The sequence below is a fragment of the Vombatus ursinus genome, unplaced genomic scaffold (genome assembly GCF_900497805.2).
Source record: "Vombatus ursinus unplaced genomic scaffold, bare-nosed wombat genome assembly UNPS02014810.1, whole genome shotgun sequence".
In the NCBI taxonomy this organism is placed as follows: domain Eukaryota; kingdom Metazoa; phylum Chordata; class Mammalia; order Diprotodontia; family Vombatidae; genus Vombatus; species Vombatus ursinus.
The window spans coordinates 16,950,981-16,974,486 of record NW_020954588.1 but is presented as its reverse complement, the minus strand read 5'-3'; the positions used below and the strand labels follow the sequence as shown (position 1 = coordinate 16,974,486).

Sequence of the window (23,506 nt, the reverse complement as noted above, 5' to 3'; positions counted from 1 at the left end):
TTCTTCCACAAGTTCATACTGCATCCAGGGGAAAGTGAGTCCCAGCTCTGAGAGCACATCCAGTAAAGGGGTAACTCATTTCCTAGTGGCCAAAAGGCCTTTTCTCTGAATGATGGGATGCTCCAGAAGTTCCCCATAAGCATGATTAATCTGTGGTTTCCAAGGCCCCTGGCTACCTTCAGATCACCTGGGGATATCTCCAGTATTGCTTCTCAACTTGCTTGATAATTTGTCAACAATCCCAAAGACATAACCAAGTTAAGAGTGTCTTAACAAGGTTCTTGTGCAATTTCATTCCATTTTTAAGAACTTTGTGCACTTTGTCCAAGACGTATCATTGAAAGTGATTGATTGGGCATATTATCAGTTACTTTATGTAGGGTATTGTAGAAATTAATCATCTTACCCTTGCAGCAGCATAGTATAGTAGGTTATATTAGTAACTGGGAACCACCATAGTTTACCAAGTAGGGAAATGACACAATCAAACCTTCATTTTTTAAAATATGTGGAAGACTGGGCATGATTATAGGCAGCAGTGAAAGAGTCATAGGAAGAAACTAAAGTTTAAGAGAGGGATGGATGCTTTTGGGGAGATTTCTGCTGGAGGAGATGGGATGTGATTGAGTCAAGGGTACAAATAGAGGAATTGGCCTGGGTCAAGAGAAGGGCCTAGCAACTCTACATAATATTATTCCAAGAGAAAATATGTCCTGAATTTCAAACAAATAAATAATGTGTCAGCTTTTAGAACATTCATTATATATAAGTTAGGGCCAACATGTATACAGTAACTCCTTATAAATTCTCATTTTCCAACTAATTACCTTATCTAGTAGTCTGAAACCAATATCTAAGTTACCTGGCCAATTAATGCAGAAGAAAGACCCATGGAATCCTTTCTCAATGTGTTCATGGAACACTTGGACTCCATTGCTACATAGGCGGGAAACATACATGAGCCCATCATCTCTTAAGATATCATGTTGACATGTGAGCATGTAAATTAGTGGCAGAAGGCTCATTGTTGAATTATTGGCTAACAAAGGGTTTATTCTAGGATCTATAATCCCTGGAAACTTTTCCACTATCTCAGAACCTCCATAAATTCACTTGGTATAAACATGACTTTTTTAAAATCTCTCAGGAAGCAGGGTAGTTCAGTTGACAAACTTGAGGAGATGGCTATATTCGGCAGGTATATGTTGGTTAATCTTCATGGCTTGCTCAAGGGATTCATCAGTGGTATGATATTCACTCATCATTTGTATTAGTAAGGCCTTGGTCAACATTATGTCATATTCATTTTCCCTATAGGATGGCAAGTCTGTATCAAGCATCTGCAAGGCAGGGTAAATTAAAACCTGAATTTTAGATTTAATGGGAATTTCAGGGACACCCATGACCTGCAAAGACCAGAATGTTAATTAAATCAGAAGTCCCATACCATATACCAGCAGGAGAGAAAAAGTCAATTTCAACTTTTGAATCATCTCAAATACAAGGCACAAAACATTCATGTAAGTCAGCAAGATTATCTTCCCAATATGGAGGGTCTTCCTAAGAATAAGTGACTTGCCCATGGTCACATTGCTGGTAGGTATCAGAACCAAGATTTAAACCCAGGTCTTTGAATTACAAGCCCAGTACTCTGTCTTCCATACCACGCTGGTCATAGTACAGACATTCATTGGAATAAACACTGTAAAGCAATAGGATAAAAGAGGTATAACATCCTGCCCATTGAGTAATAGCTGTTGCTGCACCAGCTGCAGAACTGTCTCCTGACATACAGACTCTGGCTGGATCCACACCATATTTAGCAAGAATTTTTGTAGGAAGGACTTCACAAAATCATAAGCATCATTCCACTGAGTCAGATGGTGATATTTTGGAGGTTGTTGGTAACTTTTTTTTTTTTTTTGGTCTAGGCAATGGGGTTAAGCGACTTACCCTCATCGGTAACTTTTAAGAGAGAATGAGAAGTCACTTACCAATTGGCTCTAGCCGTGTCTATGCTGGCATGCCAATACTCTCCACTATAGAAGAGATGAAGTCTATGAACATTGTCTCCAAAAAGAAACTCTGCCCATCAGCCTCCACCTTCTCAAGAACTCTCATTTTATAATTGGCCATTGATTTGAGGCAAAAATGAAGATTTTTGTTTCTATATGCCTTTATGAAGTACTTGCTGTGTGCCAGGCACAGTGCTTCGTGATAGGAATGGACTAAGATGCAATGCTGCCTGCTCTTGAGCAGGTTATGTTCTATTGAGACAGGGAATTGCAGATAGAATGGTTATAAAAAATAAGGAAATACAATAGAATATTAGAAGGGAAAGAGCACCAGCGTAAGGAACATCAGGAAAGGCTTCCCAACAGGAGTGGCATTTGAGTTGAGGCTTAAATCAATGGAGGGATCCTTAGAAGTAGAGGTGAAGAAGTGATACATTGCCTGCCTATGGGCAGCTTGTGCAGAGTTGTGGAGGTGGGGGATAGAATGCCATGCCAGGGACTAGCAAGTTGGGCACTTTGGCTAGGATGGAGAGTGTGGAAAGGGGAGTCTTGTGAAACACATCTGAAAAGGTAGGGCCAAAGCAGAACTATGAAAGGTTTCAATGCCAGACAGAAGAGCTTGTTATATCTTAGAAGTTATGGAGAACCATGAAATACTTTTGTATCTTAGGGGAATTGTTTTGACATCTCTTTGATGGGTGGACTGGAATAAGGAGTTAAGTGGAAATAGAGATATTCACTGAAAAGCAATCATTTAAGCAAGATACATGAAGGTCTCATCTGCAGTACTGGCCATGTGAGTAGAGAGCAGTGTAAACATGTGGTTGTTAACTGAGATGAGGCAACTGATTGGAGCTGGGAGTTAACAATGAAGGAGAAGAATGAAAGAAAGAAGGGAAGGGTCAAGGAAGGATGATGGTCAGGAAGTGTCCTTGGAAGCAAAGACGGTGGTGCACTCAAAATAAGCAGGGAAGTTTGGAGAAATGTCAGAATTGGGGGAAAAGATTTTTTTTCTTACAAAATTTTATTAAAATGACACTTATCTGCCAATTGCTCAGACCTGTTAAAAGTTTTCAGTATGTCCTATTTCCAGCAAGAGTTTTGTATTTAATCTAATAAAAATATCAATAACGCAGGACAAAAGGAGGCATTGGAGAACAAAGCTCAGAAAATAAATCTGTCGTTTGCTTAGTAGAAAGTTGGTTATAAGTTATAATAGGAGTAAACTAGTTTGCCTATTTTTTTTTGGTGAGGCAATTAGGGTTAAGTGACTTGGCAGGGTCACACAGCTAGTAAGTGTCAAAGGCCAGATTTGAACTCAGGTCCTCCTGACTCCAAGGCCAGAGCTCTATCTACTGTGCCACCTACCTGCTCTGGGAAAGGATTTTTTAAAAAATGATTTCTACTTCAGAAATGTTGAGTTTGATATGCTTGTGAGATATTCAGTTGGAGGTATCAAGCAGGTAACTTATGATGTGGGACTTGAGAGGAAGAGGATTAGGGCAGAAAAGCCCAAGGGGTGTCACCAGGCACATTGAAAGTGGCAGATCATGGGGGCAGCTAGGTGGCACAGTGGCTAGACCACTGGCCCTGGAGTCAGGAGGACCTGAGTTCAAAACCAGCCTCAGACCAAACACTTGATATTTACTAGCTGTGTGACCCTGGGCAAGTCACTTAACCCCAACTGCCTAACCAAAAAAAAAAAAGTGACAGATCAGGTCAAAGAAATGAATATCAAATGAATTCAAATTATTCTTACTGTTTAATTAAAGGAAACTTCCAAGAGGGTGAGGGACTTGACTATCCGCAGTTGAATAATTTGTTTTTAACTGCCTTCTCCAACAATTTCTAAACAATCAGAATAATTATCTATTAAGTAATTTTGGTTTGGAGCTTAAAACAGCTCACTTGGTCTTATCTGCTCTTCTGTATTACCCAGCTCTAGCTTCTGGTTTGATATATGGCCATCTAGAAGAGAGGCCTTAAACACAGTGCCCATAGCTACGTTACAATCTGTAGCACTGCTGAGTGTTGTCTGAACCAGATTAAAGTGTAATTGGGAAATATCTAATCAAATCAATAAAAATACAATAGAACATAGATAATGTTAATATGTAATTTTCTAAGTTAATATGTGGCCTGCAGGCATCCTTATGTACATTTTAGTGGTCCACATATCTATTTGAGTATAACACCACTGATCTAGAACAGATTATGGAAAAATTTCACAAATTCAGATTATATACTCATGAAGAAGGATGAATGTGCTTAACAATTCCTTAAAGGCACAGTTCCATTAGAAAGCATATAGTTTCTTGTATTAGAAACATGTTCTTGACATATTGCTGTTGTTTAGTCATCTTTCAATTGTATCTGATTCTTTATAACCCCATTTGGGGTTTTCTTGGAAGAAATACTGGGGTGGTTTGCCATTTCTCTCTCCAGCTCATTTTATAGATGAGGAAACTGAGGCAAACAGGGTTAAGTGACTTCCTCAGGGTCACACAGCTAGTAAGAGTCTGAGGCCAGATTTGAACTAAGGAAGATAAGTCTTCCTGACTCCAGGCCTGGCATTCTATTTACTGTGCCACCTAACTGGCCCTACCTGATACATAGCTTTCAAACTAAAAAAATAAAGAAGAAAACATGCTTATTTCTATTTAATTCTTTCATAAAGAAAAGTATGGGAGGGTCTTCCCTTCCACTAATATCTCTATTTTTCTACCCATAAGAATTAGTTGACCGAAAGTATTGATTTACAGCTAGTAGGAAGAATGATAAAAGAATGAGGATCTCACTTCCTCATTCACATTGATATTCTAGTAGGTATGGGGTAGTTAGGTGGTACAGTGGTTAGAAGGCCAGGTCTAGACTTAAAGACCTGAGTTCAAATTAGGCCTCAGACACTTACCGTGTGACCTTCAACAAGTCACTTAACCCTGTTTGCCTCATATAAAATAAGCTGGAGAAGGAAATGGGAAACTACTCCAGTATCTTGGCCAAGGAAACCCCGAATGGGGTCATAAAGAGTCAGATATGACTGTAACATCTGTTGTTCAGCAACAAGTATGGATAGCAGGGAGAAATTTGGAAGGACCTTTGTTTAATGTGCATTGTTTATCTTTGGGTCATGGTGGTCAAGAAACTCTTGGTTGTATTCAAAGTGTGGGATGGTCTGGAAGAGAATGACAAAAGGTTTCATTCTAGAATTTTTGAATAAACAAAAGTCAAGATAATTGTTTTTTTAGAAAAAAAATAGACTTTTTTTGAAATTGGACTTTTTTTTAAAGACATTTGTCAACCAGCCCTCAGACTCAGAGCAAACATGGTTAACAGGAATTAAAAAACCCAAATTAAGTAGTGTGAATAATTAGTAGAGAGTAGAAAGTAATTCATTTTCCTTGATAAGTTCAAGTTACCAAGTCCAGATAAACTCATTTCAGTGGCATGCTGATAAATGTTTAAGAACCAACTCTGCACAACACATTTTTAAGTTGAATCTGCATTATTAACCTCTTTTCCATAATTTTCTTAAGTCTAGACTCTAGACAATAAAACAGTAAATCAAACTCCAATTTTCAAGGTGTAAATGCTCCCCCTTACAATCTTTTTGACATTCTAGTCAACAATCTACAACATCTCTTCCCACAATTACATTTTAATCCCACTTGGGAAGCATTGTGGAGTTTTCTGGTGGGCATATTGCTTTTGGACTGCAAATTTGAGACCTGTGGCTAAGGGGTCTTCTTCTTCTATATGAATGAGGATGAATGAAAGATAAAGAATTTAATAATATTCTATATGCCAGGTGCTTTGCTAAGTGTTGAGGATAAAAATAAAAGTCAGCAGGACAGTCTTAGACCACTCTTTCAATGAGGTTACATTTTAATTGGAAAAGAACACAAAAAGGAGGGTTGTATCTGAATTCTATTTGTTCTTCATGCCTAACATGTCTCCTCTATGCAATCTCCTAGTTAAAAAGCTCATACCAATGTCGGTAATACCCCATGGACAGTAGCCCAAAGTGAATCCCACTGGTAGTGTAGTAATAATAATCGGAAGAGAGTGCTGGAAAGAGATTTATCGTTTAGCCATGAATTCCCATCATATTTACCCTAATCAGAGTTAGAATCACAGATATAGAACTGGATGGGATGTCAAAAGTTCTGTATTCCTATGCCTTCATTTTCCAGATGAGGGATGCTAAGTGATTTGCACAAAGTCACATGTATTAAGCTACGGAGGTATGATTTGAATCCAGAGTTCTTTCCAGTTTTCCACCCTGGCTACTTGTCATCAGTGGAAAAATTCTTTGAAGTGCTCAAGGAATTTAAGGATAATTCAACACTTACTTTATACAAACAAATGAAATAATTACATATATATTAGATAAAATGTTCTTTTTTCTTTATCTTTGCAGACAACAAGTCCGCAAATGTTATTTTGTCTGGGTAGGAACTCTCCAAAGATGAGAAATTTTGTTAGCTTAGGAAGTTCTATTAAAATAGGTCACAATTTTTCTATAGCTTAGATAAATCTTAGAGAATGGCCTGAGATTCAGAAAAGTTATGTGATTTGCACAAGGTCTCTTGATTTGATGCAATTGTGAACATTTCTAGAATTGCTTTCCTTACTACTTACATAATTTCATGTCATAAATTTAAATAAGTCAATTTGAGGGCTCATGTGCTGTTTGCCTTGTGATTAGTTGTCCTGGGAGCTCAAACTGCTCCTTATAGTTCTGTGGTCAAGAAATGTGTCACTTATGTTTGGTAGGTTAGAAGAGAAATGTTGGATTGGTGGAGTTGCATGCTTAGAGAGAGAGAGTGCATTAGAGTTCAGTCCCTGAAATCCTTTGTACTGAAAATGAACAACATGGGAGTATTCAAATAAAAGAATATAATGCATTAGGAAAAAACATGAACATATTGATTTGAAAATTTATAATGAATTGAAATAAAGTACAGGAGAATTTGTGGGACAATGAGTATGGGTGATGGTTGTGGCCTTCCTAGGATCTTAGGTGACAGATTTTTATTTCACTCAAACTCCACACTTCATGGATTGGGAAGTGGAGGCTGAGAAATGTTAAATGACATTCCTAAGGTCAGACAAAAATTAAGGGAAAGAGACAAGATTCCAACCTAGTTCCACTGACTACAAATCTAGCATGCTCAAATTATGGCACACTACAGGGTCGCAGTGACCCCATGATGCGGGGACATGCAAGGAGGAAGACAAGATGTCATTAGGATTTTGAACGTAATCAAGATATCAAAATGACAGTAAGAGAAGAGGAAAATAGATGAGAAAGAAAAAGAGAGAACTCACAAAATATATTTTATGTTAAAAAATCCAAATGTCTCCTTTAATCACATAATCTACACCATCCATATTCCTACATCTAGCTGTCAACTGCTAATAGGCAGTTGTGTCTCCCACTGCTGTAAAGATGATATATAGCAAGTATTATCTGATTGATATAACCTAAAAGAAAATTAACTGCATTTTAAAAGTGGAAACTAATAGATTTTGCCCCTTTATTTGAAATCAATAATGAGTAGAAATATACATGGAAGGAAATTCTTATCTTACCGTAAGTTGACAAATTTTAGTAAGAGAATGAATCATCATTATCTTCCAGGGTTGTTCAAAGTTTGCTGAGAAAGATGTATGCATATACCAAGCCAGAAGAGGGCAGGATATCATAAGGCACATAGCTTTGAGACCATGGTGTTATCCTGGCCTTTCCATCCAAATGAATGTATTGACTTTTATAGATCCTAAAGGGTTGTAAGAGGTTGAAGGTTTTATCTTTAGAACACTCTGTCCTTGTAATTTAAACTTGTCACATGTTTAGCTGTTTTTCTCATATGAATGATGTGTCTTCTTAGTAGAAAGGTGAGGCAATCATATTAATGAGAAGAAATGAATAGGCTGTGCTTTAAAATCATAGAACTGTAAAGTTTTATTTAAATTATGGCACACAATATGTGCCTCCATGTAACTGCTAATAAATAGATGTATTACTCAAGGAACTGAACTAAACCCATATTGACATTTTGCATGGAATGTGTATTGGATGTCATGGAATGCCATTCCAAATGGAAACAAAAAAGGAAAATGTTGTAACTATAAGAGGGAAAAAATCACTCACAAGTTGTCCTCAGAGAGGTGAATACATCATTCAACAGAACTAGTCTCACTGCAATTCCATGGACAAAAGGAATGCATAATTGCATGGAATGCTTGGTGTTCTCACCTTGCAGGGCTCACTAGTGAAGATCACTTAAACTTACCTATCAAGGCTCTGCATTTACTTTCCTAATTCTGTGTACCCTGGAAAGTTAGGATTCACAAGTGTGGCTGGCTACATCTTCCCTTTAAGGTTCTAGGGGTACACTTGAGAGGTAAGAGATGCATGTCTTTCTTTTTTGTTGTTTTTTGGGTTTTAAATTTTTAAAAAAATTTATGTTGTTTGTTGTTTCTTACGTTAACATAGTATTCCATGTATCTCCCTCACCCCCACCCACCCTGAGAGGCATCCCATATGGACAAATACTATTTCAAATACTATTTGATCAAGCACTCATTCTGGTGTATTCCCCCCTCCTATCAATTGGCAACATTCTCTTCAACATAATCCATTATTGTCAATTAAAAAAAATTTTTTTACAAAGGGTTACTTGCTCAAAACTTATGACAAGACTTGAAATGTAAAATTTCTTCTGAACTGGAGAACACTTTAAAATATCACCTGGGTCCTTGGAGAGAATGAGCTTAAAGTTAAAGAACTTGCTACGAAACTTGCCCCAACATGTTCACTGCTGAATGGGGTATAGTCACTGGATGGGTCCATTTCCTTGCTGCAGGGCACAGAGTCCCTGAAAGGTCAAGGAAGTCTCACTTTGTGGCTATGTAGGTACCTTTTCAGAATTGCCTGCTTGCAAACTTTACTTCTAAATCTCTGGTTGCTTGTTCTCTGGAGCTTTGGAACTCTCACATGCTCCTGTACCAAAGGGAAGGAGACACAAACGGGAGGCAGTCCCATCCTAGACCCTGGCTTGCCCAAATGGCCACTCATTCATTGTTTTCCTGGTACTCCAAGGAGGTAGAGAACCCAAAACCCTGCCCCTGATAACTAGTGGGTTGAAGTTGGAGAGGCAGAATAGTAAAGCCAGAATAGGGTAATGTTATGAGAAGGTCCTGAGGATTGGAGGGAAAGGAGGTGACTAAGGAGGTGTGGAAGCAGTAGGAAGGGTGAAGCTTAGGGAGAGATGAAGTGATAGATAGGGAGTTATGGTCAGACGGGGAATGTCAGAGTTTCTACTCAGGGAAGTTGAACACTTATAGTTGATGGAAAGATCTACCGTATGACCAATCCTATGTGAGATAAAGGTGGAAAGAAATAGGAACTCATGGAACATCAAGAGGTTAGAGAACTTGAAAAAACATCTACATGAATCTAAAAGTCTCCTGGCATAAGGTGAGGCAGGATTGGGGAGGAGAAGAACATGGTGGATCTCGTGGAGAAAGCAAGGAGAGTGATGTGGGGGTCAGCATACTATGGGAATCACAAAAATGTTTATTTGAGTGAATCTCATCTCAATAAAGGTTACCAAGTGAAGGAGGAAAAGGCTGGAATCTGGGAGTGACAACAGGGGGCAAGATCTACTTGACAAGGCAGTTATGAGGAAAATGCTTTATAAATCTAAAAGTGCTACATAAATATGAAATATTATTATTTATATTCCTACTCTTTCTTTTCTTTGTTCCCTGATAGTACACCACCTTATAACTATCTATTTCAAAAAGAATTTAATGCAAACCATTTACAGAGAAACAGACAAGAAAGGGACAGCACTACCATGAAAGCTGAACTTTTTTTTTCCAGAAACTGTGATTTTAGACTTTAAACTTCACTTTAAATACTGTCTATTTCCCCTTGGCCTGCTATGCTTCAATCTAGACCTGCTCATTTCTTATGGAGTCATATTCTTGCAAATTGTTTTGTCATAAATTTGGCAGTATCTCAGAGTATTCTGAAATTTCTTTCTTTTTTTTTTTTTTTAAGACAGTTGGGGTTAAGTGACTTGCCCAGGGTCACACATCTAGTAAGTGTCAAGTGTTTGGTCTGAGGCCAGATTTGAACTCAGGTCCTCCTGACTTCAGGGCCAGTGCTCTATCCACTGTGCCACCTAGCTGCCCCCTGAAATTTATTTCTACACCTGTCAGTCATGACTGTGGGAGTCTGCCCTTAGGCAGGTATTTCTTAATCTTCTGCTGCCTCTCATCTAGTCACTTATTCTAGGCATTATTCATCCTAGAACCACTGGCCATTACTTGATCAAGTCCTTTCTACCTCCTTCAGAAACCCTAGTGAGAAAGATTCTTCTTTATTTGGGCCAACAAGCTAACTTCCCCATTTGGATGTTGACCTTGGCTTTATGTCATTTCACCTTTCATGGGAGGGGCCTCCACATTCTGGCCTTCAGAAATTGTTTGACATTTTGTTCTGACACTTCCCTCTACTCCCATGGGTTCACTGAATGGCAGTCTCATAGAATGATAGAATTTTAAAGTTGGAAGGGACATTAACAGCCCTTCAATCCAACTCATGAAAGAAAAGAGATCCCTCCCTAAACATACAAGAAGGCTCTGCCTAAAATCTTACACTGATGGGGAATCCATTATCTCCCAAGGCATCCCATCCCACATATTAACATCTCCATTTGTTAGGATATTTTTCCTGACAATCCTAAATTGACTTCATTGCACCTTCTACCCACTGCTCCTGGTTCTGACCTCTGGGCCAAGTAGATAAAGTTTAATCTTTGTTTCTCAAAATGGCCCTTCAGATGCCTGGAGATAGTGGACGTCTCACCTCCCTTCCCCACCATTCCAAATTTTCTCTTCTCCAATGTGGACATCTCCAGTTCTCTCAACCAGTTTTAATGTGATTTAAGGTCCTTCACCATTCTGATTGCCCTTTTAAAGACTCTATAGCTTATAGTTTTCATTCTTAAACTATGTACCTACAACTGAAGACAATACTGTAGGTGTGGCAAGGTCATGTCAGAATGCAGGGCACCATCACCTCCTAAGCCTTGGAAGATATGACTGTCATAAAGACCATGTAAGGATTTTGTTCTGTTGTTTTGTGTCTGGCTACCATATCATCATAGTTCTGATCTATGTACAACCTGAAACCACTTAAATCCCTATGCCAACTGCTGTCTAACTATTCCTTTCATTTCTCGTATTTGTGAAACTGATTGTTTTGATCTCACATGTAAGAATTTATGTTCATCCCATTATATTTCATCTTATTAGATTCAGTCCAATGTTCTAGGCCAGAGGTGTCAAAGTTCCTGGAGGTTGACAGATGTGGCTCATTGCCTGAAACAAATTAAAATGTAATTGCAAAATGTTGAACAAAATAAATAAAATACACAATACAAAATAGACAATGTTAATTTGTAGTTTTCTAAGTCAATATACTGATGTAGGAATCCATTTCTTTGTATTTAACATCACTGTTCTAGGCTATAATAATTTTTTTATATATAACCCTTCAATGTGTCATCTGCCCCTCCCAAATTTGTACCCTGTACAATTGAAAAGCATACCATCTATTCCTTTATCTAAGTCATTGATGAAAAATATTATACAGCAGAAGATTAAACACAGATCCCTGAGGCTACTTTATTGGAGGTGACCTGTCAAGTTGACAATCATCCATGAAATGACTGCTCCTAAAGTCTAGTCATTTGTAGAATTCCAAATCTATTTGTATTATTATCTAGCGAACATCTATTCTTCTTTCTCACAGAATAAGACAGATTTTTTACCAGTTGCTTTGCTTTAATTTAGGTAGATTATAACTAAAGTTTTCTTTCACTTTAGGATTCTTGTCAAAAAAGGAAATAAGCTTGCTTTGGCCTGATTTAATCTTCATTTTCTCACCTCACAGAATCACAGAATTTGAGAATTAGATGGGACCTCAGTAGCCATCTAGTTCAATCCATCTATGAAAGGAATCTCCACTCTCATATTCCCAATAGGTTGCCATCCATTCTTTGCTTGAAGACCTCCAAAGCTGGGGAACCTCCTACTTCTGCAGGTCATTCTACCTTTGGACAGCTCCCATGGTTTGGGAGGTTTGTTTTTCCTGACATCAAGACTAAACTGGCTTCTTCTTTCTTTTTTTTAAATTAAAAAAAATTATTTTTAAACTGGCTTCTTTTCAACTTCCATCCATTTCAACTGGTTCTGCCCTGTGAACTCAAAAAAGACCAAGTCTAATCCCTGCTTGCCATAACGGGCCTTCAGATATTTGAAAACAGTTATCATGTCCCTGCTGAGTCTTCCTTGCTCCAGGTCAAACGTGCTCAGTTCTTTCAATTCATCTTCTTGCAGTATGGATTCAAGGTCCTTTACCATCTTGGTTGCTTTCTTCTTGATGCTAACTTATCACTGTTCTTCTTAAACTATGGTGCCCCAACATGAAGACAATGCTCCAGATGATGTCTGATGAGAGTAGAATACAGTGTGACTCCCACCTCAATATTCCTGGAAGCCATGCTCTCTGTAATTGCAGCCCAAGATCCTATTAGCTTTTTTTGATGGCCATCTCTCATTGCTGAGTCATGCTGAACTATCATTCCACTAAAATCCCCAGATCTTTCCCAGAACAACTTCAAACTGTTTCCTTCATTATATACTTTTGAAATTGATTTTTCTGTACCTAAACACAAGATTTTACTTTTGTCCCTACTGAATTTCATATTACTAAATTCATTCCAGGGCTCTGTGGGCCAAGAGCTCCAGAAGCAGCTGTTGCCCTTGGGCTGTGCAGGGACTGGGGCTAGGACCAAGCTCCTCTCTCACTTTGGTCAGACACACCTATTCTACTGATCTTCTAATTGTCTTTGGCATTTGTAGTTTGTGAAGTCTGGAAACTGCCACAGCTGCCTGTGATTCAATCTCCTGAAGCCTGCTCCAGGTTCACTGAGGCCTGGTTTTTCCCTGTGTGACCCACGCTGAACTGTGCTCCTCTCCTAGCCTGGTGCAAAGGACCTTTCCAATCCATCCAGGTTGTCTTAGGCTGGAAATTTGTTTCACTCTGTCTTTTTGGTGGGTTCTGCTGTTCTAGAATTTGTTTAGAGCCATTTTTTACAGGTATTTGGAGGGGTTTGGGGGAGAGCTCAAGCAAGTCACTGCTTTTACTCTGCCATCTTGGCTCTGCCCTCCACTCAAAGTCATTCTTAAAACAATATTGCTGTTACTGTATGCAATGTTCTCTTGGTTCTGCTTATTTCACTCTTCATTATTTCATGCAAGTCCTTCCATGTTTTCTCAAATCATTGAGCTCATCATTTCTTGTAGCACAGTAGTATTCCATCACAATCATATACCATGACTTATTCAGTCATTCCCTAATTCAGGGTTCCTTAAACTTTTCCCACTCACTACCTTTTTTCATCTGAGAAATTTTTATGCCATCCTGAGTATATAGGTATATAAAATAAGTATAGGAATCAAACATTTACCAATAATCAATCATAAATAAATTTAAAACAATTCTTTGTTATACATATGATTTTACCATTTATTAAATAAGAAAGCAAATTTGCATACTAAGGAGGTAGATATGCTTATTTATTTTTACATAAAGAATTTAATCTTGGTGGAATATTTGATACTGCAGGATACAGAGCATCTGCAATGTTTTTCAGAGTTGATCGATATTTTGATTTTATAATCATCAGTGCTGAGAATGCCACTTCACATAAACACATAGTACAAAATGACAGAAGTATGTTTAGGGCCATTTCAGAAATTGTTGGAAAATCTGTCCTAATCCCAAGGGAAAATTCATTTAACAATTTTGTATGTACAGTAAAAACTACTGCAATTCATAACATACAATAGTCTCAAATCTGAGCTGAGGTGTTTCTGGCAGTGTTCATTGGCATTATGTGTCATTGATGGCATGCACAGTGCAAAGTGTGTATGTTGTATGTTTAGAATCAAGGCTGCAGCAAAGTTGCACGATGCAACATGGGCAAGTGCTGTTGGAAACACCTCCTTTGTTAGACTTGTTGCTATTGAGTGTTCAGGAATAGCTTTTTGCCAAACAAACAAACAAACTTTTTTGGAGGTATGTGTGCTACTTCTGGGTTCCAAGTTGTTCCAGAGTCATGGGAGTTTGAGGAAGGTTGGATGTAGTTAGCTGAATATGTTTTGTTTTTTATCTGTATCAATGATTTTTGTAGGTGTGGGCAAGTCCCTGTGTGGAGATTCCCTGCACCAAGACAGATCAATGACTGTTGTAATTTACAGCATAAAAAATGAGGGTTGACTAGATAACCCCTGAGATACCTTCTCATAGCAATTTGTCTGCCATGATCTTCCCTGACTACTGATCCTTCCTAGCTTTCATGTAACCCTCAGTTGTTCCCTACAGCACTGATCTCACTGGGTTGTAGTGAGGATCAGATGAGGTAATCAGTCTGATCACACACAATGCCAACCTACCAGTCAATCTATGTCTTATAGTTATCATAGACAATTGGAATAGTGAAGACTAGCTGTTTAGTAAGAATAAGAAAGGGAATCCCGTTGAAAACTGTACCCATGTTTTCAGGGGTGGGGGGATGTGCTGACAAAAGTTTAACTACAGGTTCTCAAAGGGGGAAAATGTACATAGCACATTAGGTTTTGTCTGCATTATTAGCATTTTCTCTATAACTTTCTTCAGCCTACTCTCAACAATCAATATAACAATAAACCAAGCCCTGATTTGTAGCTTGTTGCCAATTCTGAGGTGTAAGTGCTCATATTGAAAATTTAACAATTGGCTCCTGGGAGCCTGTTTGAGCTAGCTCCAGACACAGCCCTGCATGATTGTCATCAACCACATGAAGACAGCTGTAGAAATCTACCAGACCTTCCACCAGAAAGAGAAAAATGTTGAACTTGAAAGGTTGGTTTGTTTTTTTTTTTGGCCAGTTTCCACTCACCTCCATCCCTTTGTGTTGTCAGGGCTTAGTACGATGTCAGGCACATAGGCATTTTTTTTCAGTATTTTTTTTTTTGACGAGGCAATGGGGTTAAGTGACTTGCCTAGGGTCACACAGCTAGCAAGTGTTATATGTCTGAGGCCGGATTTGAACTCAGGTCTTCCTGAATCCAGGGCCACTGCTCTATCCAGTGTGCCATCTAGCTGCCTGGCACATAGGCATTCAATAAATGCTTTGAATATTAGAGCCCTGCAAAGAGAAATGCTTTTTCTTCTTTCCCTTGGTCTAAAATTATTGTTATTAGTTATACTGATCTAAATAATAAATTTGTATGCTCCAGGTAGTGCCTTGAATGGCAATAAATATTTTTAATAATGAAACTCTTGAATTAAATGACTATGTAGTAGGGTTAAATTAAATGACCTAAATGATTCTCCTCTTTCCCTTAAGGCAGCTGGCTATATCGGTTAGGTCAACCAATAATGTTTTCTGTCTCATATATTTGTCGTGAGCCCCCTTTCAATTCCTAGCCTCTCCTTCTGGGTTTCCTGGCTCTTCCAGGTATCTCTTCATATGCTTTTGGAAGGACTGGGCTAAGAGAACATCAGGACCCACCTGCAGTTCCTTAAGGCTCACACACTGATTGGCCAAACACACCCTCTGCCTGAATCCCTTGCCACAGTCCCCTTAATGTCTTGGGCTCTTTAAGATAGATGGTTTTAAGGTATTTTCCACCTCAACTCAGAAATTTTGTTTATTCTTTTAAACAAAATGTGTAGTGGAAAGAGCGGTGACCTGAGAGTGAGGAGGGAGTGAGGAGGGAATTCTGCCTCTGTCACTAATTGGCTGTGCAGAATTGGGCAAGTCATATCATCTCTTTTATTTTGCTCCTCTGCAAAATGAGCATAATAATAATTGTACTACTTATTTTAGAGAGTTGTTGTAAAAAAGTACATTATAAGTAGTGTATAAATGAGAATCATGATTTCCTATCCTAAACAGGAAATAACCCTGTCATATAAGAGACTAGAGTCTGGATCTGTAAACAGTGAGTCCTGAAGTCATACAAAAAACTATGTACATACAATACATATCATCATCATCATCATCATCATTATCATCATCATCATCAACAGCAACACCACCACACATATACAGCATCAATAGAGGTTAAAAAAAGAGCTACCACCTTAAATGAATGTTATTGCTCTCTTACAATGGTTATGTGATTATATATGTTGTGATCCTCAAAGAGACAGGGCCAGAACAAAATGGCACACAAGGACATCTTCAATTATCTGACAATGCTGAAGTTGGAATTTGATTCTAGGCTCTGCCACATGTGATCAGTGTAACCTTTAGCAAGTCCCTTTACCTTTACTAAGGCTAAGAAAAGTGAAGTGACATGTCCAGGGTCACATAGCTAGGAAGTGGCTGAGGTGAAGATTTGACCTTAAGTCATTCATGTCTAGGATGCAAGGGATGGAAGTGGATGTAATATAAACAAAGGCATCTTCTTTTTCTGTTATCTCATTAATGGGAGTACTTCCTCCAGTAAGGTAGATTACCACACTTTGGAGTCCTTTCATCTTAAAACACTCAACGAGCTCTCCCCCATTAGACTTGAGGCAGGAAGCATCTTTCACTTTTCTTTTAATTTGCAGCATTTAGCACAGTGCCTGGTACAGAATAGGAGTTTAATAAATGCTTGTTGACTGATAGACTGACCCACTTGTCCACAGGTCTGGGAATGTTTCTCTTGTCATTGCTGGGCTAATCAATGGGACATGCAGCCTGTCTATTGTTTACCTTTTCCTCTTGCCACATGATCTGCCCTCCCATCATGAGTACAAGGTCATCATGAATTTATGCAAGAAGTGGAAATAGAGTAACGTGTGACATCCAACTGGGAAGGCCATATAAACCAGCTGCAATTGGACAACACTCATTCAGGTTATGAGATTATTAGTTAGGATTAATTATTGCTCAACTTAGTATGGGCTCTTGTCTTGATTGATGTCAAGAAATATTGTATTTGCTGCATACATCAAATGCAAATTTACATAGCACTTTTTAGTTTACAAACTATGTTTACAGTTTTACTTTTGTCTTTGTTTCCCTAGAGCTTTGAGGATGCTAGGCACTTAACACTGTCAAGTTGTTTGATTGATTGATATAGTGCTTTATAGTTCACAAAGCACAGTTTTGGATTTGTAAAATTTAAGTTGTCTACTGGACCTCCATTTCAAGATGTCAGAAAGTTGTAGATGTGAGGCTGGAGGTCAACAGAGAGGTTAGGGCCAGATAAGTAGATATGAGAATCATCAGACTAGAGTTAATAATTAAATTTTAGAAGCTGATGGGATCACCAAGTGAAGTAGTATGTAGAGAGAAGAGAGCTCAGAACAGAGACTGTAGGAGACTCACAGTAAGTAAGTGTGACCTGAATGAGGGGACAGCAAAGGGGACAGAGAAGGAATGATCAGATAGATAGAAGAACCAAGAGGAAGTGGTGTTCCAAAAGGATAGAGAATAGAGAAAAGAACATGTGGGTGACAGTCAGTGTTAAAAGCTGCAGAAAGATCAAGAAGAATGAGGATTGAGAAAAGTCTACTGGATTTGGCAGTTTGGATATCATTGGTAACTTTGGAGAAAGCAGTTTTGATGGAACCAAGAAGTCAGAAATCAGATTACAAGGGATTAAGAAGAGAGTGAGAGGCTAGGAAGAGGAAGTGTGAAACTATTGTAGGGGGCTTTTTCAAGGAGTTTTGCCACAAAGTGCAGAAGAAATATAGGACGGTATTTAATGGGGAGAAGGGATCAAGTGAGGGCTTTTTGAGGATGGAATATACATATGTAACACACACATACATATATAATATATACACATATGTGCATATATGTCCATACACATATATATTTATACTCACATGTTCACACATGTATAGGTATATATAAAACAGATAAAAGATAATTTAGAAGAGAGTCACTAGTAACTGGCGGGAATCATGAAAGGCTTCATGTAGAAGTGTGGTAATTGGACTGAGTCTTGAAGAAAAGGAAGGTTTTTTGAAAGACAGGAGCAAGGAAGGCATGTATTCCAAACTGAGGGATCATCCACTGCAAAGGTACAGAGATTGGACATAGAGGGTTGTACATAAGAAAGATAAGTAGATCAGTTTGATTGGACTGTACTGTGTATGTGTGTAATATACAAGTGGGCTGCAAAGGTCAGTTTGGGATCAGGTTGTTGGGGGCCTTAAAGGCCAAGCAGAAGAGTTTATATTTGATGCTAGAGGTAATATGGAACTACTGGAATTGAAGTAGGGAAATGGCATGGTCATTTTTATAAAAATCACTTCAGCAGTTGTGTGGTGGATTGATTGGAACTGGGGGAGACTTGAGGCAGGGACATTAACTGGAATGCTATTGTAATTGTTCTGAAAAGAATGATTAGGGTCAACTAAGATGGCAGTTGTGTGAGGGGAGAGAAGGGGATAGATGCAAGAGATATTCTGGAGTTAGTTATGAAATACATATAAAAAGAGGTAGCATGGTATTTTAGATGGAAGATCACCATTGAAATCAGGAAGACCCAGGGTTCAGATCCTCTTTCTTTCATATATGTCTGTGTGACCATGAGTAAGTCACTAGACCTCTAAGTACCCAGGACAGCTCTCTAAGATAATCATAGAATGATAGATTTAGAGGTCATGAAGACAACTCCTTCTTTTTCCAGATAAAGAAATGGAGACATAGAGAGTTTAAGTGATTTGCCATGGTCACATAACAAGTATGTTTCAGATACGGACTTGGAACACAATTCTTCTTGAGTCCAAATCCAGAACTTTAGCCATTGCATCATATTGAGCAGCACTTTTTGCCCCATTTTGATCAGCACTAGTTGAAAGAATTTCCTCTGTGGAAGCCCACTATGCCAGTGAAATCACAGGACTGCTCCAATATTTGAAAAAAAAATAGGTCAGAGTCTCTTCCAATTGAGGGTAAAGGTGATTCTTTTGAGAAAGAAGGAAATTCAAATGTTTCAAAGAATGATGATGGGTCACCACAGGTACCACCAAGAGAGGGGACATCCAGCTCTTTGACCAGAGAAGTAGGGGAATAGTGGCTGGTGGCAGCCTTCTAAGAGGTCCTGAAGTAGAAATATATCCAACGACCAAGAAAAATTAATAGACATGGTGTCTCTGTGGGGAGTATTGCCCCCAAACCATTGGGCCTGACAACCATTAGCCCCAACCTGTATTTCATAAGAAGACAAGTGTTAGCATCAGAAGGAATGTAGGAAGGCATTGCTGAGTTGATGAAGCCTTGAACAAGAAACTGAAGGCATCAGCAGAGAAGATGTCCAGGATGATGTCAAGGTCAGCCAGTCATTCAATAAGCATTTATTAAAAGCTTATTATAAGCCAGGCAATGTGTTAAAACACTGGGGATCCAAAGAATATGTGTGTGTATGTGTGTGTGTAGATATATACACATATATGTATATATCTACATGCACGTACATGGAGAGAGAGAGAGAGAGAGAGAGAGAGAGAGAGAGAGAGAGAGAGAGATTCTGTCTTTAAGTAGCTCCCATTCTATGTTCTCTTCAAGTATAATCTCATCTTGATGACCTTGGAGGTTCATTCCAATTCTGAAATTTGAAGATTCTAAGACCTCTGTCCTACTAAGGCCTTGGGTGTTGAGTCCTGGAATATACACTGAATGAATGGAATGACTTAAGTTGTAGAAGTATGTAGCAAGCCTCAGGTACAACATCTGCAAGCCTTTCTCCACAGTTGTTAAACAATGCTTTAGGGTGACCACCCAGGGCTCTGAGCTTGAGGGAGTACCAGACAGGGACACAGACTCAAAGAGGGGAGTTTCTGAGCAAAGTGGAAGAAGTGGTGGCACTGAGGCTTAGGAAGACCAAACAGAATCATCCCAAAGCATTATCCCCAAACATTTATCATGATAAATTAGATAATGCAACCTTTCATCCATTTCACATAATAGCTGGTAAATTTTGTCAGGAAAAATCTCTCTAACAAGTGGAGCTATTCCAAAGTGGAATGAGCATACTGTCCTGGTAACAAGGTCTCTATCTCCAGAAGTTTTGAGGCAGATCTTAGGTGACCTTTTTTGGGTACGTGGTAGAAGAGATTCCTGGTAAGGTTTGTGGTTGGACTAGTTGAACTAAAAGGACATTGGAGCAGGAGTTCTCAATGGGAACTCTTATGAAAATCAATAACTATAGGATAGAGGGAAATACACAGTTACTAATAATAACTGAAAAATTTTTACAGCTAGTTTCTCTGATAAAGGCCTCATTTCTTGAATACATAGAGAACTGGGCCAAATTTACAAAAGTAAGAGTCATTCCCCAATTGATAAATGATTAAAGGATATAAACAAGCAGTTTCAGATGAAGTGATCAAAACTATAGTCATATAGAAATACTCTGAATCATTATTGATTAGAGAAATGCATATTAAAACAACTCTGAGGTACCACCCATACCTATCAGATTGGCTAATATGACAGAAAAAGAAAATGACAAATGTTGCAGGAGATGTGGGAAAATTGAGACACTAATGAATTATTGGTGGAGTGGTGAACTTATTCAATAATTCTGGAGAGCAAATTTGGAATTATGCCCAAAGAGATATAAAACCATGTATAGCCTTTGACCCAGCAATACCACTACTAGTTCTGTATCCCAAAGAGATAAAAAAAAACAAAAAAAAGGACCTATATTTACAAAAATATTTATAGTAGTGTCTTTTCTGGTGGTAAAGAATTGGAAATTGAGGGGATGCCCATCAACTGGGAAATGGCAGAACAAGTTGTGGTTCATAATTGTAATAGAATACTATTATATTACAAGAAATGATGAGCAGTATACTCTCAGAAAAACCTGGAAAGACTTACATAGACTGATGCAAAGTGAGATGAGCAGAACCAGGAGAACAGTGTACACAGTAACAGCAATATTCCATGATGATCAACTGTGAATGACTCAGCTCTTCTCAGCAATACAATGATCCAAGACAATTCCACAGAACTTATAATGAAAAATGCTATCCATGCCTAGAGAAAGAATTAATGGAGTCTGAATGCAGATTGAATTATACTTTTTTAAATTTAATTTTATTTGGTCTTTTTTTTCCCACAACATGACTAATATGGAAGTATGTTGTAAATGACTGCACATGTATAACCTATATCAAATTATTTACTTTCACAGGGAGATAGAAGGAAAGGGAGAGAGGGAGGGAGAGAATTTGGAAGCCAAACTTTAAAAATGTTTAAAACTCTTTTTACATGTAATTGGGAAAAATAAAATTTTAAATTAAACAATTGATAACTGTATTTCACTGTAATTGTTTTCCTTGTAATCCTGTGCATTTTGTTTTCTGCATTTGAAAACCTAATACTAAGAAGGGGTTCAGGGGCTTCATCAGCCTGCCAAAAGGGACTATGACCACAAAACAGTTAAGAATCCCTGTCTTAGAAGTCATAAAGTTCAACCTTTCATTTTTTCCTTTTTTTATTGATTTATTTTGATTTATCAACAATCATTTCCATGAGCTTTTGAGTTTCAAATTTTTCTTCCCCTCCCTTCATTTCTCCCTTCCCAGGATGGCTCGCAATCTGATATAGGCTATACATATACATTTCTATTAAACATATTTGCACATTAGTGATGTTATAAGGAAGAATTAGAACCAATAGGAGGAACCACAAGAAAAAGAAAACAAAACAAAACAGAAGAAAAAATAGCAAATAGTATGCTTTGATCTGCATTCAAACTCCATAGTTCTTTCTTTGGATGTGGATAGCATTTTCCATCATGAGACTTTTGGCGTTGTCTTAGATCCTTGCATTGTTGAGAAGAGCTAAGTCTATCAATGTTAGTCATGGCACGATGTGGCTTTTATTGTGTACAATGTTCTCCTGGTTCTGCTCACTTCACCCAGCATCAGTCCATACAAGTTTTTCCAGGTTTTTCTGAAGTCAGCCTGTTCATCACTTCTTATAGCACAAAAGTATTCCATTACATTCATATACCACACCTTGTTCAGTCATTCCCCAATTGATGGGTATCCCCTCAATTTCCAGTTCTTTGCCACCACAAAAAGAGCTGCTATAAATATTTTTGTACATGTGGGTCCTTTACTCATTTCTATGATCTCTTTACCAAGCCTTCATTTTACAGATGAAGAAACTGAAACCTGGAGAGGTAAAATCACAACCAAACTCACAGAGGTTGTTGTTTGTCCTTCTTTCTCAAAGAGGACCAGTGACATCACGCAGGTGATGTTTTGACTTGTGCATGAATTGGATTTAGGTGAGGCAGAGCTGCACAAAAATAGTCACTCTCACTCTCCCCTCCAGTGTCATTGGAGTCCAATGGCAAGACAAAAGCCAAGATGACTGGTGATAGCCCCATGGATGAACTCCATATAGGACTGACATTCACATTCAGGGCCATGGATTCCAAATCTAGCCCTCATTCCGTTCAGCCATGGTGTGTTCTTACCTTTATTTTATTTTTTATTTTTTATTTTTTATTTTTTATTTTTTATTTTTTTAGGCAATTGAGGTTAAGTGACTTGCCCAGGGTCACACAGCTAGTAAGTGTCAAATGTTTGGTCTGAGGCTGGATTTGAACTCAGATCCTTCTGACTTCAGGGCTGGTGCTCTATCCACTGTGCCACCTAGCTGCCCCCTTTATTTTCTAAGATTCAGTTTGTATCTGTCAGCGTGTTTGTGAGAAAGGGAGAGAGGGAATTCTTAGATGAGAGGATATTTGCAAAACGAAAGCAGAAGTTGACTTTTAGGATTACTTTTGCTTTAAAATAGAGATTTGCCATAAGCACCCTTGGTGCATGGCAAGAAAGGCCAGGCAGCTTCTACAGCCTCAACTGTCCGATCTTATGGCCTCTCCTAGGACTAGATGGAAGAAGCCTTTAACAAGTGTTCTCTGCTCCCTAGAAGGTGCTACATGTCACTCACTGCCTATGGGGCTTAGGACTGCTAGCCCAGGAGAGGTGGAAGCAGGAATGAGACAGGGATAAGGGATAGGAGCAGATGCTGTTAAATTTTCCCCTTTCTCATTCCAGCCAGTAACATTAAAGGAAGATGGCCAGGGAGTAGTTTGGGTCTGAAGCTCAGGGTCTTCAGGTAGGAGAAGGAGGCTGAAACAGGGTAGTACTGGGAGTTCTTGGGACCATACTTGGGAATTTTGAATGATTTTCCCCCAAGAAGCATAATTATACTCTGAAATTAGAGTCCATAAGATTATTAGTATGATCTATAAGATGGTCTTTTCTGGTTGGGACTGAGAACCTCACATGCCCATCTACCCCCAAACCCCCAATGTTCAATATTATTTCCATTAGAAACCACATTCTGAGTTTCAAACTGGTTACAAATGAAATCATAGAACAAATCATTCAT

The 23,506-nt window shown here is 38.5% G+C and overlaps 1 pseudogene; it reads right to left on the bottom strand.

Annotated features, from left to right (window-relative positions):
* Positions 1–770: 770 nt before the first annotated feature.
* LOC114053176 lies at positions 771–23,408 on the bottom strand (annotated as a pseudogene).
* Between the last annotated feature and the right edge of the window lie 98 nt (positions 23,409–23,506).